This window comes from Phyllostomus discolor, chromosome 14 (genome assembly GCF_004126475.2).
Source record: "Phyllostomus discolor isolate MPI-MPIP mPhyDis1 chromosome 14, mPhyDis1.pri.v3, whole genome shotgun sequence".
In the NCBI taxonomy this organism is placed as follows: domain Eukaryota; kingdom Metazoa; phylum Chordata; class Mammalia; order Chiroptera; family Phyllostomidae; genus Phyllostomus; species Phyllostomus discolor.
The window spans coordinates 15051313-15067204 of record NC_040916.2 but is presented as its reverse complement, the minus strand read 5'-3'; the positions used below and the strand labels follow the sequence as shown (position 1 = coordinate 15067204).

Sequence of the window (15892 nt, the reverse complement as noted above, 5' to 3'; positions counted from 1 at the left end):
GACGATTTAGCAGAATCTATTAAAAGTTAAACACACACGCCCATGACCCAGCACTTCCACGTCTTGGTATTCGCCGAGGCAGCTGCCTGTGTGCCTGGGGAAGCTTGCACAAGACCCCTCTCTGCAGGTCTGTTCCTATTCATGAAAAATTGAAAATAGCCTTATGCCTGTCAACAGGAGAATGGTATAGCTGTTGTATAGTAGAAAGCAATTATATGAAGTGACTTAGAGCTTTGTGGACTGCCACAGAGAAATGCAAGTTGTAGAATGAATATGTAGAGTATGATGCCATTGAAGGTTTTTTAATGAAACAGAACAAGTCTGTGTATAGATTCATACAAAAACTTGCATGGATGTGTCCAGAACTACTAGCAGCGGCCACCTGAGTTAATGGGGGAGGTAAGCCTGCCAAGGTTCAGTTTCCTCCTCTGCAAAATGGGCGTGACCGTTGAACCCACTTTATTAGCAGGCAGTTGTGAAAATGAAATGAGATGTGTCTGCAAACTCAGCACAGGTTCTGGCCGTCACTGTATCCCTCTCGTTATTACAGTATACCAGGAGGAATAAAATACAGGCAAATGAACAGTATAAGTTTGTTACACCGAGATATATACATTCCCATAAAGGTGTTCTCCTAATTGGGAGCCCTCTAAGAGTCTATTAAAACTCCTCTTTTTAACAAACACGGCTGTGTTTACTCATTCAATGACTCTCCAGAGTGGCGAATGTATTAGCAAACGGACTTTTCTGTGTAAAGGTTGTTCCTGGTGATCTTAACAAGGACTGTTTGTCTGTGAGTGTCCATCCTCCGATGGAAGGGCAAGTAGTTATTTTTAGGAATCAAATAAGACAGAGACCGTGGCTTTTAATTGCCCCAAATTCCCAAGTCATTTAAGCATTCCTCGTACTGTCAAGAATAAGGTAAAGTTAAAGAAACCAAAAAACCTATTACAGGGTCCAGCTTCGGGAAGCACCCGTTCCCTCTCCTCCGTCCTCCCTCCCAGGCTCGTGCTGGATTTGAGCTCCGGCTGAGGCTGGAATGCACTGTTGGGGGAGGCCTGGGCTGGAGGGAGATCATTCCCCGTTGGGGAAAATCCAGAGGGCTGAGGGCTCTCCAACCAGATCGAAGATAGAGTCATCCTGAGGGTGTCTGATTCAGACAAGGGGAACTCTTTCTGGGGCGGCTTCGTAGACACCACTTGACACAAGACTCACTCCTCCTAATCCCCCGCTTCCAGCCCAGTGATCTCATCCCCATTTCCTGTCCTCTCTCACCTGCGACTTGACCTCAGCCTCGGGTTCTTCCCAGATGATTAGAGGAATAGTATCAGGAACCCAGACGTGGTCTACCTGAACCCTTTAGCTTCTTAAGGGAATAACAGCCCGTGTGAGCAGAGGTTTGGGTGGTATCATTCTCTTTCGTTCTGTTCATTGTGGAACCAAAGGAATGGGAGGGGAGGATGCTACCTCTTCATTGATCTTGGAGACACTCTCTGCCCAGCCAGCATTTTCGTGTTACTTGAGCCAGGCACATCCAGGGTCTCACAGACTTTTCTGGCACTGTGCTAATTTGCTGAGAGTAGAGCAGGAGCAGGGTTTAATCTCTAAGGATGAGGGACCGGCCTGCTACGTTTCAAATGTCGAATAGCAGCAAAGTTCCTGATTTAGGGATGACATGTTACGGGGACGGAAGCGTGCCCACAAAGGTGCTTTGTAAACATAAAGGTCAGCACAAATTATGGTGATTCTTGTTGTCCCTAAAGGACACCTGGGTTTGTTTCTGCGATTTGTTGCTATTTCATGGTGGAGACTAAGTTAAGGCACAGCAGTCTTCTGGTTTTAAGTCAGAGTTAACACCCAGTCCCCTTGAACAAAGACATAGCGACTTCACTCTCCGAGAAAGAAAGAGCAAACTCATGAAAGTGCCTACCCAACAGCCCTGGCCAGGTGGCTCATTTGATTGGAGCATCACCTCATATACCAAAAGGTTGTGTGTTCAATTCCTGGTCATATCCACACATGGGTTGTGTGTTCAATCCCCGGTCAGGGCACATACGGGAGGCAACCGATCAGTGTTTCTCTCTCACATCTCTGTTTCTCCCTCTCACCCTTCCTCTCTAAGTAAAAAATAGAAAAAAAATAAAGTGTACACTCAACAGATACAGAAATCAATAAATCAAAGGTGGTTTTTAGAGCAACTACTATAATTATCCAAAGAGCTAGGCAGAGCAGAACACGGCTGAAATCCTATTTCAGGTGGCTCTTTTCTTTCTCTTTTCTGTACTAGCCCACTAAGCTGATCACATGCAGGTGAGCACACCCTTAGGGCCCTGGTACATCACACTCCTGGAATAAATCCTTTTTTCAGTGCACTCGGTTCTCGCTGCCAGTGAACGAGGCACTGGCTGGGCCCTGGAGGAACGTGGGGACTGGCAGGGCACAGCTGTAACTCTCGGGAAACTCAGGGGCGGCAGATGCATGCACCGTAAGCCTCTAACAGTGGCCCTAATGAAACCTTGTGGGAGAACAGAAATGGAAGGTGGACCCGGGCTGGGAGACCTGGGCAGAGTCTCGGAGCGCTGGCGTTGCAGCAGGGCCTGGGGCTGTGGCAAGTTTCCGTTGGCAGATGAGGTCTGGAAGGGAATGTCAAGCAAAAGGAGCCACGTGAGCCAAGCACGGGGATGTGGCGTGAATAATGAGTAGCCTGGGAGGCTGATGGGGCACGTCGTGTTTGTTTGGTTAGTTGGCGTGTTTTAGCTGGGTTTTTTTTTTTGAAGTCAGCACATTAATTTCCGGTTTATAGATAGCCACATTCTTTAACCAGTGTGCAGCGTTTGTAACTACAGAATCATGAGAACAGAGCTCTGCTCGTCTCATTTGAAGATCGAGGGTGTTGATAGTGACTTCTCTTTTCCCAGCATTGTTGCAAAACGCGATGGCTTTTCAACACGCTTTCCTTGGATGCAAGGTGCCGTCTGGAAGTTGTTGTACATAGTTACTCCCGACCTGCTTCTGCTCAGCAAAGGGCAGCCTCTCGTTTGTCCTCGGAGACGTTCCCTGTTTAACTGTGAGAAGGACAGCAAACACGAGTAATACCTTGGATTTAGATGTTGGGCCCCTTCACCAAGAGCAAACCATAATATTTAAATACAAAGCAGAAAGAAGCCCTTCTTGAAAGCTTGATTCGATTTGATCCACGCGGTCATTTTTGAGATTAGATTTATTGACCTGAAAAACATGGGCATTTTTTTTTTTACCCAAGGGGCTCAGTGACAACAGCAGCGTGGGGAGAAGCGAGTGACAACCCGGAGGGCCACCTGAGACTCCACCGTCATTATTAGACTGTCTGGAGCAGGGGTGTCAGACTCATTTTCACCGGGGGTCACATCAGCCTCGCGGTTGCCTTCAAAAGGCTGAATGGCATTTTAAGGCTGTGTAAATGTAACGACCCCCTAACTAGGGGCAAGGAGCTCGGCACTGCTGCCCCCAGTAGAAACAAGGTGCCTGGCTGGATAAAACAAGGTGGAGGGTGGGGCTCGGCCCGGGGCCCTGTGTTTGCCACCCGTGCTCTAGAGCAGCAACACAGTGGTGTGCCTTTTCTGCGGGTTGTTCCTGCTTCTCCCTTATCTCTTATGTGATGCTAAAAATAAAACCAAAGCATCTAAGTTTCACTCATCAGTTGGCAAATTCAGTGAGGTAGCTTCACCCGGAATTAATAATGTATGCCCTGGAGGTGAGAGCATCAAAAGAAACCTGAATGTTTCTGAGAGTCTGAGCTGCACGATATGTCTCTTCTTGTGTCTCTTCTTGTGGATTTTTTTTGGAGGGAGCAAATAATACCCAGTATTAACAGCGATAAGGATTCGCCAGCCCTATTTGTTTTTCAAAGAATTCTTGGTAATGCTGACAGCAGGCTCTATACCTGTCATTCAGAGAAGAGAGAAATAAATCACCAGGCATACAAAATTCATACATCTCCTTTAGAGGCAGGAGGGTGTATTGTCTAGCTTGTCAACATCATAACAGCTATATGAAGATGCCATTGTCGCTGCCTGCTTTGTTCATAATCGGTCTAATTTAATTTATTTACTGGGTGCTATGGATGGTAATAGAGGCCCAGTTTCCTCCTCCTTTAAAAATTAAAGCAATTGATAATGACAGTGATATTTTCCCAAACTTAATGAGCTGGCTCCATGTTTTTGTTCATCCCAGAGTGTGATAGTGTGGCCCAGGTTTCCACGTTCTGGCAGACTTCTGCTCACAGCTGGATCATTTGAGGGCTTGCTCAATGGGAGGAACACCTTTTTTATTAAAAATTTTTTTTTAGATTTTATTTATTTTTTAGAGAGGGGAAAGGAGGGAGAAACAGAGAGAAACATCAATGTGTGGTTGCCTCTCATGTGGCCCCCACTGGGGACGTGGCCCGCAACCCAGGCATGTGCCCTGACTGGGAATCGAACCTGCGACCCTTTGGTTCGCAGGCCACACTCAATCCACTGAGCTATGCCAGCCAAGGCAGGAACACCTTTTTTAAAGAATACTTTATGGATTTGCACAGTTGAGAGCACTGAGACCAGAAATAAGACAGGAAACTGGAGATTGGACTAAGAGATGATGTTGGGGTGGTCTCAGGAACAAAGCACAGGTTTCACTATTGGAAAGTTCGCTGGCGTGAACCTGGGTCTCCCAGATCCTCACAAGAATTCCTTTACTTCTCCTGCATCTGAGGCAAGCAGAGCCTGAGAGGAGTGACAGGGCACACCAGCTGTAGGGCTGGAGCAGAAAATCTCATTCGAGTGAAACGTTCCCGGTGACATCCTAACATTCCCAGGGTGTGAGCTCCTGTCAGCCAATCTGCTGGCCAGGAGCTGGTGGTCCAGTGAAATAAGACAAACAGCCATAGCTATTGGATTTGGTTTATTCTTATTATTCTCTACTTACCTGTCCTTTTAAATTAAATTAACTTTCCCCTGATTATAAACACACTACTTGCTTGAATTACTCTAAAGCATCCTTGGGAAACAGAGAAGTGAGTAAAAAAAATAAAATTAGTCATAAATCCCATACTAATTGTTTATGGTTTTATTTCTAGTGTACATAGGAATATTAACTTTTCTGAAAAAAAAAAAAAGTGGACCTGAATTTCTCACATAGCTAAGCAGAGTCTTAGCTTACATCCAGCAACCATGCTCCTGGGACCCTTTCCTGAGTGAATTGCCAAACTAAGAGTCTCCCAAAACCTTCGTGTGAATGTGGATAGTAGCTTTATTTACAGCCACCAAGAAACTGGAGGGAACCAAGGTGTCCTGGGTGGATGAATGAGCGAACCACGGCCCAGCCACACAGTAGGGCGTTACTCAGTGATCGAAAGAATGAGCTCCCAGACCAGGAAAAACGTGGCTGCCTCTTAAGTGTCTTTTGCTGAGTGGAAGAATCTAGTCTGGAAGGAGGTAATATGGTATGATTCTACTTATATGACACTGAAAAAGCAAAATGATAAAAATGGTAAATAGATCAATGATTTCCAAGGATCTGTGGGAAAAGGAAGGCTGAATAGGTGAATCACAGGACTTTTTTTAGGTCCGTGAAACCATTCTGTATGACACTGTCATGGTAGACAATGACTCCATGTGTGTGTCAAAACTCATAGAACGTTTACACATTGAAATAACATTCAGTAGGTCAGGGGACCCTGGGACAGGATGTAGATGGACAAAAGAACCCAACAGATTACAAATACACGAAATAACCTCAGCGAAGGCGGCAGGGGCAGAGTAACTGTGGAAGTGAATGGAGACTGTGAGACTGAGAGTAAAAGCGACTGTACATACGCACTAAACTCCTTTTTTTTTTTTGCTGTGGAGCTAAGAGTTAACCGTTGTGAAAAGACTAGAGTTAAATAGGGGATGCTGGATGGGAAAGCCAGATCCTCACTGTTGGAGTGAGAGGTGGTAGGCACTCAGCAGGAGGAGCCTAGGACCACCCCGTGGCAGTGGATTAGAGCTGGAGACATCAGGGCGTCTTGATGTCCAGCCTCATAGAGAAACAGATGGATACACGTAGAAATACTGACACATATGTATATACACATGTCAACATATACATGTATTGGGCATACATCTATTTGTATACGTACATGCAGTGCATGCATAGATACATGTATGTCTGTAGGTATGTGCATGTGTAGCTACGTGTATACACACACACAAACACATACTTTCTTGTTCTGTTAGCTGAGGGGGCCTAGAAGCAATGTCACCCCAGTAGCAACAAGCATACTCAGTGCCCAGGTCTTGTCTCTAAAAAAAAAAGAACCAGAACCGCTTGCACTAGTGACTGACTGTAAGGCTGGGGAATGCAGCATAAGATGGTCCGGGAGCACCGGCAGTGCCAGGGAGTGGGAAGTGCTCACTCACTCACACACGGACAACGGCGGCGAGACCTGTGGGAGGGACGCAGGGGCCCGCTGAAAGGGTGCCCAGTGGCCACAGCTGCAACAATTTGAGCAACAAAATTAATACACCGTTTTAGACTGTACTATCAATCTAGTATAGTGTGCAGCGTGTTTACTTTATACGAAGTATAACATAAATATCCATGAGTCTGCACTGATATAAATAAATGACTGAATAAATGGAGAAGAGTTGATAAATCTCTCCTGCAGAATTTCAAACCATGTATGTATCTGCCCTCAGGGAGGCGGAGCCTAACTTCCCGTTTCTTCAGTTTGGACTGTGCACAGGGACTTCCTGAGAAAAAAGCACAGAATGGAAACGAGGGGAAAGGGTAGTGTCACGATGGCGAGCCCTGACACACGCTACCCCAGCCCCGTGGTGAAAATGAACATCGGCAATGATGAGTTATGGTGATAACGTATCCCCGTGATAGGAAGGGATGAGGATGGCGTTTTATCTCTGTGGCCTTCCTCCTCAAAACCCAGCAGCTCAGTCTAATCATGAGAAAAACATCAGACAAACCCCGATCGAGGGACATTCTACAGAACACTTTGCAAGCACTCCTGAAAACTGTCGAGGTCATCAAAATAAGGAAAATGTGAGAAACCATCACAGCCAAGAGGAGCCCGGGCAGGCATGGCTACTAAATGTACTGTGGGGGCCCGGAGCAGAAAAAGGGCGCTAGGGAAACGCTCAGGAAATAGGAATAGCAGATCCATGGGGGTTCGTTAACTGTGACCAAGTACCACCCTAAAATGAGATGTTAACAGAGGAAACTGGTAGGGTGGTGTAAGGGTGTCAGGGAACTTGTTTATTTATAGACAATGAAAAGCTATTTACAATTATAAAATTTATTTAAGAATAAAAAATGGACCTGTACCTTATATCCCATGAATATACCATTTGAATATACTATAATTTAGTACTTCCGTGAACAGTTTTCTATAATACTTTTTGTCTCCAGTCTTTCCCCTAGGATAAATCCCACTACATGGGATTATTGAGAGAGACATATACACTCAATTACCCTTCTCTCCAAAACAGAAATCTGAGGCTGACTTGCCTTTCTGCCACCCAAGTATGAGAGTGCCCATTTCTCTTCTTCAACATATGGGGGCTTTTGCAATTTTTAGTTGTTACTTTTTGTTTTGATTTGCATCTTCCTGATTGCTAATGAGTTTTCACCTTTTAAGTGTGTCTGTAACTTAGCATGTAAGATCTACCCGGATGATATCCTTGTCTGTGTTATTTGGGACCTGACATAAGGCAAGTACTAATAAATGCTGAATGAATAAATGAACAATTATGTTTCTTAGGTTTTGATTTTGCTGGAATCGGATATTTTCCTTTTACTGGAATCTAGAAAAGAAAGCAAGACAAAAGAATTGGTTAATTCTGTTCTTACACATGAATGTCTTTAGGAGGAATTCCTAAGTGATGGCCTCCCTGGACCTTGTTCAGATAAGTGGGCCCATCCTTTACGATATGCTTTTGAATCTGACCCAAGATATTGCCCCACGAGAACGTTGCACAAGATGGAAGGAATTGTGACATTTAGTGAACCATTACGTTAGCTGAAGTTACCCCGGACTGCATATTCTTCTGATATCAGTCACCCACCCCTTCATTGGCACATCCATTCAATTAGGATACAGAACTGATACAGCTGTGTTTTCTAAACATTCGAAATATTCATCAGTTATTTCCAATAGTGTTGAATTAAATATATCAGTTCAGTCGGACAATATCACTTCACTGGCTGCTAGAAGATTGGGTCGTTCAATGGATTTCAGACTCCTGATGAAGAGCGTTATCAATGTTGTAGAACAAGAACATCAAAGTGTACAAGGTTCCTGCTTTAATCTCAGGGCAGCTTGGAGTCTTGTAAGTGACGTAGCCATTGAACTGATACTATGGGTCTTGCTCTTTGGAGAAAGTACTCTTAAAAGTTACTGCTGAAAGCAGCCATCATTGTGGGGAGTACATTCCTACTAAGGATAGGAATGTACGTATCCTACGTACCTACTAAGGATAACAATATTTTCTGAGTTGAAGCTTGGGTGAGTTTTTTTACTCCTCAGATAAACACTGTTTTGCTTCTCCTTTTTTTGCAAATAGTGATATTTTGCTTTGTTTTAAGGCGAAGATAACCATACCTGCAGGGATAAATGGAAAAAAATAGCTTTTATCTTAAACTTACCACTAGCTATTAAAACCTCCTTTGTCTTATTTTTTCCATAAATTTTGATGATTATAATTATTTTCATATCATTACTTTCCATGGCAAATTAACTTCATTTGTAATGTAATTTGTCTCATCAAATTTACACAATATACTCTTCCTATATACTTCGATTAGATCATAAGCTCCTACTTTGATCTGTCTAAATTTTATCTTTTTGATTCCCGACATTTTCCTTTTTCTATCATTTGGCTCTGGAGGGTTGTTTGTTTGTTTGCTTGTTTGCTTGTTTGTTTTTAAACCAAGAAATCGTGTTAGCATTCAGAAATACTGGCTCGAGGTTCTGACTGTGTAGGCAGAAGTCATGCTAGTGTTGAGACATACACGGGAGTGGGACCGGCTCACGCATTGCATCTGAAGACTAAACTCCCAACAGAGTATGGGGGAATTATCTCGGGGGAGCGGGCTGATGGAACATCCTTCTTTTCAAAAAATGTCTTTTCTGCATGTAAAATGTTGCCCTCCTTAGTAAACATTTATTCCTTTTAGAACTCAGGAAAAGGAAATTATGCAAAACACATTTAAGACCCAAGGATTAACAGTGGTGCAGAAGCAGAGCCTTATGGTACTTCAAATGTTAGTTCCTGTTTACTCCCTGGGACGGGCATCTTCGTGAGAGGAGGGGAAGGGGCCAGTCAGCCAAGTCCCGTCTCCGCTGAGAACCAGGGGCAACTTCATTCTGTTTTTGGTGGCGTGGTAGGCCCATGAGTGCATCTGTATATAACTTTACGAGATTGTGTAAACTCGGAAGGTAAATACATTCACATGTGGACAATTGCTTTGGCTTTTTAGTTCTTTAAAAAGATACAATGCCAGTACTGTCGTGAATCTGTTCCCATTATTTAGCAAAATGGCACTAATTTTTAAATTTAATTTTTCGTGTTACGACAGGAAATTTGAATTATCCAAATTGCCCAGAGAATGGTGAATGTGCTGATGAAGCACCTCAAATTCCTTTATTTTTGCCTGGCTATTGCGAGTATTTAAAAACATGTTTGCCCCCTCTTTGTTAGTAAGTGCGGGATTTTGAGGATTAGTACATTTTTCTTGTATGATTCAGGATCTTGTCTGGCCTTAAGGTCATTGTTAAAAGCACCAAAAACGGAACAACAAATCCAGAAGTTGAGTAGATTTGCCTAAATCTGTGCTAACCTTCTGACGTCTGCTAGCAAAGACTTCATTTCTTTTGTCTACACATTATTTCCTTTTATTTTTTGCTTTATTATCATTTTTCCTTTTCAATCCTCCCCCGAGGATATGCTTCATTGATCTTAGAGAGAGGAAAGGAGAGCGAGAGATAGAAACGTTGATGTGAGAGAAACACAGCGATTGGTTGCCTCCCACATGCACCCCAACCAGGGATCAAATGCAAAACCTCCTGGTGTGTGGGCCCATGCTCCACCACCTGAGCCACCCGGCCAGGTACACGCTTATTTTGTACCCGACCTCTAAGTATTGTGGGAACACCCTTCCATTCCCAGCACTTGATTCTTTCCCTTGGGATCATTAGTGCTGAATTCTCTAGCATCAGCGAGATGGAATTTGGCAGAAAATGTGAACATAAATGAGGTTATCGGCATTCTGAAACTTCCAGAACTAAATTGTGTTTGGTTATTGCTTTTTGTTTGTTTGGTTGGTTTTTAACTGCTGAATTTCATACAACTTTTATTTAAGAAATGAGGTAAAGAGTGTTTTGTAGATTGACAGTACTTAGCTTTTCTTTAACTTTTTTTTATTGTTGTTCAAGTACAGTGGTTATTGTTTTAAAAAGACGAGTGTTTGGCAGCCTTATAGTAAACTAACTGCAAATACAGCTAATCATTTTGCTGAGAACTCACTCTGTTTGCTGGATAAAAACAAAAGCATCAGCTTTGAAACAGAACACTTTGCATAGCCTATTCCTTGAGAAATAGCCCAAAATGTAAGAATGTTTATATAGGTACATTTTTATCATTCCTCAGTTCTTTAAAAGAACTACCCTCTAGTACAGAATTTCCTGAGCCACCACTTTAGGTATACATGATATTTTAACATACAGGGCCCGGCAGAAGTAAGGTCTGTTTGATTGTGGTTGGTAGGGTAATAATATGGGTGTAATCATTTATAGTTTTAATTTAAACATTTCACCTAAAACGGCATATGGTATGCTTGAGTGTGATATTGTTATGTTACAAAATTATATGCTTATGATTTTGTAATAAAAGATTTTGTAATAAAAAAGGGACGTTATTTGTGCCAGACCCTGTATTTCTCCAAAAGTCTACTCCCAGTTGCTTAAAAGAAACGGTTGCTTCATGCTAGAAGAAAACAAACACCACCAGTGTTTTGATGATTTATTATTGCCTAACAAACCGCTACAAAGTGTGGGGCCTTAAAATAACAAGCTATTATCTCATGTTTCTGTGGATGCACGGAGTTCAGCCAGACGGCTCCTGCCAAGGGGTGCTCACGCACTTGCACTGGGATGCCGGCCGGGGTTGCAGCCGCGCTAAGGCTCAGCTGGGCTGGGCGTTCCAGATGGCTTCCTCACAGGGTTGGGAGCTGACACACTGTGACCGCGACTGGGGCTACCGACAAGCGCCTGCATGTGCCTCTCCCACACGGCTTGGGCTGCTCACAGCACGGTGGTCTGAGTGCAGTCACGCTTCTCATCTGACAGCTGGCTTCCTGGAGGCAGCGGCACTTTCTCCGATCCTCTTGGTCAGAGCAGCCACGAAGCCTGCCCGTATTCAAGGGAGTGGAAATCTAGGCTCTGCCTCCTGGTGGGGGCGGAGGGGTGGCAAGGTTGCATTGCACAGGGGCACAGCGGAGGGAGACTGTAGCAGTCATCTTTGGGAACCACAGTCAGCTACCACCATCAATGTGTTCAAATGTCAGGGTGCCTAGGGACCTCTTGATGTGAAAGGGATTATGGGAAATCCCCCTGACTTCGGAAACCTGGATTATGTCCTTGGTTCCAATTTCTACTTGAAAAGAAAAGCTGGCAGAGAAACACATCTACCTCATACTTAAGGAAAACACCTTTGTAGGTACCAGTTACCCGAAAGGCTCACTATATCGAATCCTGGGAAACAAAACCAATTATGTTGTCCATGAAGCCTTCTCAGATCTGGGCTGGCCTTGGCCATGAGCCTGGGAAAAGCAGTCTTTGGCATCAAACCTAGCCAGGCTACTCCCTTGCTGGATGACCCTACTCAAACTCCACGAGCCTTGGTCTCTCGTCTAAAGTAGGGATGATTTCTACCTGTGTGTTTGTATTGAAGAATAAATGTGGTAATTTTGGTAGAACACCTAGTCTACTACAACACATAGTAAGTATTTAAGGAAAGACAGCTATTTCCCTCTGGTCTCTATTTTCTGATTTCTCTCTGTATCGTATGCTTAAAAACCTACCAGTGCCCTGGCTGGCGTAGCTCAGTGGATTGAGCACGGGCTGCGAACCAAAGTGTCGCAGGTTCAATTCCCAGTCAGGGTACATGCCTGGGTTGCAGGCCATGACCCCCAGCAACCGCACATTGATGTTTTTCTCTCTCTCTCTCTATTTCCCTCCCTTCTCTCTCTAAAAATAAATAAATAAAATCTTAAAAAAAAAAAACCTACCAGTTGCTAGAGGGTTTCAGGCACTTCAATGCTTGTAACTTAGGTTTTGCTGTTTTATTGAGCATCACCCATACAATTTTGTTAATGGAGTCTTCTAATTAATTTCAATTTCAGGGCTTTGAGCTTATGAATATAGTATCATAGTCAATATTGATGATCATTTCACTTTCCTACAAAAGTTTCCCAACATGGTGGCTGACGTCGGGTCATTGCTTTTAAAATGAACGATCTCCATTTTCATGTTAACATCTAATGTTCAAGCTTAAATCAGCTCATGTTGTTGGCATGTAAGAACGAAAACAAAGTAAATTTTCAGGACGAGTGAAAATCCATTACTCATTAGTGGGGGAAAATTGCGCCTGTCTCCAGGCAGCGCTCTTGTCTCAAGAGCCCGCTAATTAGCTAAATGTTTGGCATATCTCAGTAACCCTAGTAGCTGTGTAATTAAAATTAGCTTTGGACACACTGTATCGCACGTCTTATCTTCCTCAAAGTGTCTTCTTCAACTGAGAGCTTTCTAATAATAGTGGCTCAGCGCTGAGCTGATCTCAGGATAAACGGAGAGAACATGTCCACCAAATGAGTCTTTTGATTTTGTGTGTTTTTAAAGAATGTGTAAGCAGGAAACATTTTTATTTTCTCAGAAGGTTCCATTCTGTGTTTAGAGGAAAAAATAAATCCTTTATGGCAGGGATGTCAAACTCATTTTCTCCAGGGGCTACATCAGCCTTGTGGTTGCCTTCAAAGGGCCGAATGTAATTTTAGGACTGTGTAAGTGTAACTACTCCTTAACGGTTAAGTGAGAGCTTGGTGCTGCCACCAGGTAGAAACAAGGTGCCAGGCAGATAAAACAAGGTGGGGGCGGGGTTCGGCCCGAGGGCCTTGTGTTTGCCACCTGTGCTTTATGGAGTGAGAGCTCCCAGGGGGTTCCCATTTATTGAAGAGAGTACAGAAAGATTCAGCATAGACGGACAAGCAGTTTAACCTCTTTTTAAGGTTAATTTGTACACAAAACTTTAGGAGCATCATGAACTTGAAAAGTTTTTTAAGGTTGGTACCGGTATAGCAGTATAAGTGTGTTATCAGTGACCTCGGGAAAACATGTGTCAGGCCCTCTCATTTACTTACTCACTCAATCCGTCAGTCAACCATCACCATTATCACCGGTTACAGGCCAGCTTTTGTCCTTGGTTTTGGGGATTATGAGGAATACATACAGTCCCCTCCAGAAGGGGGAAGGCAAACCAGTGAGCAGGCAGAGTCCACGGAGCATGCAAACAAGCCCGGTGGGTAAACACAGGGTACTAATGCACTTAACCCAAACTCAGTACATCAGGGAAGTCTTCCTGGTGGAGGGGTACCTTTACATTCTCATTTTGCTAAACTACCTATGACGTCAAAGCCCTGTGCAAACAGTGTAGAGAAATGTGGACTCCTGATGCTCCGTCTCTTGTATGTAACGACTGATGCTCCGATGCTGACCCGTGATCCTTGGGCTCATCTCCTACGCTGGACCTGTTTGTTCATTCAGCAGGTAGTCGTTGGGTCCTCGTCGTGTGCTGGGACCTGTGCGCAGAGCCAGGAATACAGCGGTACACAAAACTGTGTACACATGGTCTTTACGAAGCTCGTGGTTTGGAAGAAACAGGCTGGTAAGAAGCATGAAAACTGTGTGGTCCATGGTGACTTTGGAAGCACAAATAACTATTTCAAAGAGCAGCAGATAATGGGACAATTAATGATGTCTCTCAAGCTTCTGGAATGTGGAGCCTTGAGGAGTGATTAAGAGTTTTGAGGAAGACCAGATGCAGAACAGCAGAAGCAGAGGCCCAAGGCTTAAAAGGTCACGCTGTCAGCTCAGAACTCTCCCAGATCTGAAGTGAGGAGCGTGCGGGCAAGGTTCAGTTTCAGGACCGTGTATACCCTGCTAACAAAATTGGGTGCATCATTGTGTACTGACGCAGCACCTGGCTCTGAAATCAGACAGACCCCTGTGCAAATCGCGGCGCTCGAGCTCACTAGCATGTTAACATCACCTCTCTGAGCCAGCGTGTCCTGAGGACACAGTCGCAGTGCCTACCTAACTGATTATTGTAAGGGCTACACGCGATGATGCAAGGGAAGTGCTTAGCACACGCTTGCACATTAGTAGACAATAAATGCGAGCAGTTGCTGTGACTGCTGGATTTGATCCCATGGATGTTGCAAAGCTACTGAAAGTTATCTTGCTGTTGTCACTGGAGATTACTGAACCTCTTTTGCATCATCTTAACATGTTGTTTTGATATTAAAACAAGGCGATATTTGTGAAGTGCTTAGAACAAACACCGCCATTTACATAGTAAGTGCTATCTAAGTGTTTATCACATAAGTTGGATTAATTTAATCTGCTAAGGGATAGAATCATAGTATCCTCATATTATAGGTGAATAAGCTAACTTGAGAGAAGTGAAGCGCCTTGTCTAAGGCAGAATCGCTAATGAAGTGTGGAAGTGGCATTCAACCTGTGTGTTTTTCCATGTCATCAAAGCTGCATCTTCAAATCTGGTGTAGAACTATACACAAAGTCTGACCATCGCAACGCATTTTTCGTTTTTGTGAATACTTTTCTCAGATGCTTTCTGTCCTTGCTCAGGTGCAAGCAGTAGTGTTACAGAGTGGCAGTCCCAGCCCGCGTGTGACTTTGCATTCCACTCTTTTCTTCGCATTATATCATTTTCCATTATCCTTCATAGTCATCATGTTAAACTTTAATGGATGTGTAAAAGGACTGTAAATTGATTTTCCTTAGCTTCTATCTTGCTGTGGGGTATTGGTCTATTTCCTATTTTTCATTATTATATACTACATAATGCTTCTGTAAGCATATCCTCAAAAACAGCCATTTTCTTTTGTTGATTTATTTCCTAAGATAAGTTTCCAGGAGCGAGTCCATTGGGCTGATGCTTATGAGTAGTTTTATTGTTTCTGACACACATTGCCTGGTACCTTCCACCAGCAGCATACAGAGACTGCCGATTTCAACTCCGAGATAAAGAGGCAGCCTCTTTGGCAAAGCGTTTTAATTATTCTTAAAACGCTTGCTAGTTGCATTAAGAATAAAAATGATGATACTCAAGGCCATTTTATTTTTTTTGCAGTTTTGATTTTTATTTTCTTTAATAATCCATTCTTTCAAAAAGATTGTCACTGAATGCAGTATCCTCTTTCATGCTTTCTTTCTACTCATGGTTTTATTTTTCAACTAGTAAACATTTCTGGAGTGTCTGTACCACACCTCTCCTGCTTGTTTCGGAAGCAGAAGTGAAAGATAAGGGATTTTATAGCCCGGTGGGTGAGATTCATCAGCACGTAGACAATTTCAGCCTCATGTGACAAGGACTATAAAAGGTAACCCCACGTCAGGAGCACATGGAGCCACCAAGGTCAGGGAGGGACAGACAGACTGCTTGAGTAGAGTGGATGTTGAGCCATTGTCCAAGAGATGGAGGTGCTACACGTACATACATGTGTGAGTGTGTTTAGCAGGCAGATACAGATAGACACGCATGTGTGTGTGTGTGTGTGTGCATCCAGATAAAAATCTGGAGATGTT

At 43.6% G+C, this 15892-nt stretch overlaps 1 protein-coding gene and 1 long non-coding RNA gene across 2 annotated transcripts in view; one reads left to right on the top strand and one right to left on the bottom strand.

Moving 5' to 3' along the window:
* C14H1orf21 (chromosome 14 C1orf21 homolog) overlaps positions 1 to 15892 on the top strand; it is a 191285-nt gene that overhangs the window by 109638 nt on the left and 65755 nt on the right. The window lies entirely within an intron of this gene.
* On the bottom strand, positions 3641 to 4831 carry LOC118498078. The gene is made up of 2 exons (XR_004900605.1): positions 4526 to 4831; positions 3641 to 4301 (listed from the first exon to the last, which is right to left on the bottom strand). It is a non-coding gene; the product is annotated as an uncharacterized LOC118498078 (long non-coding RNA).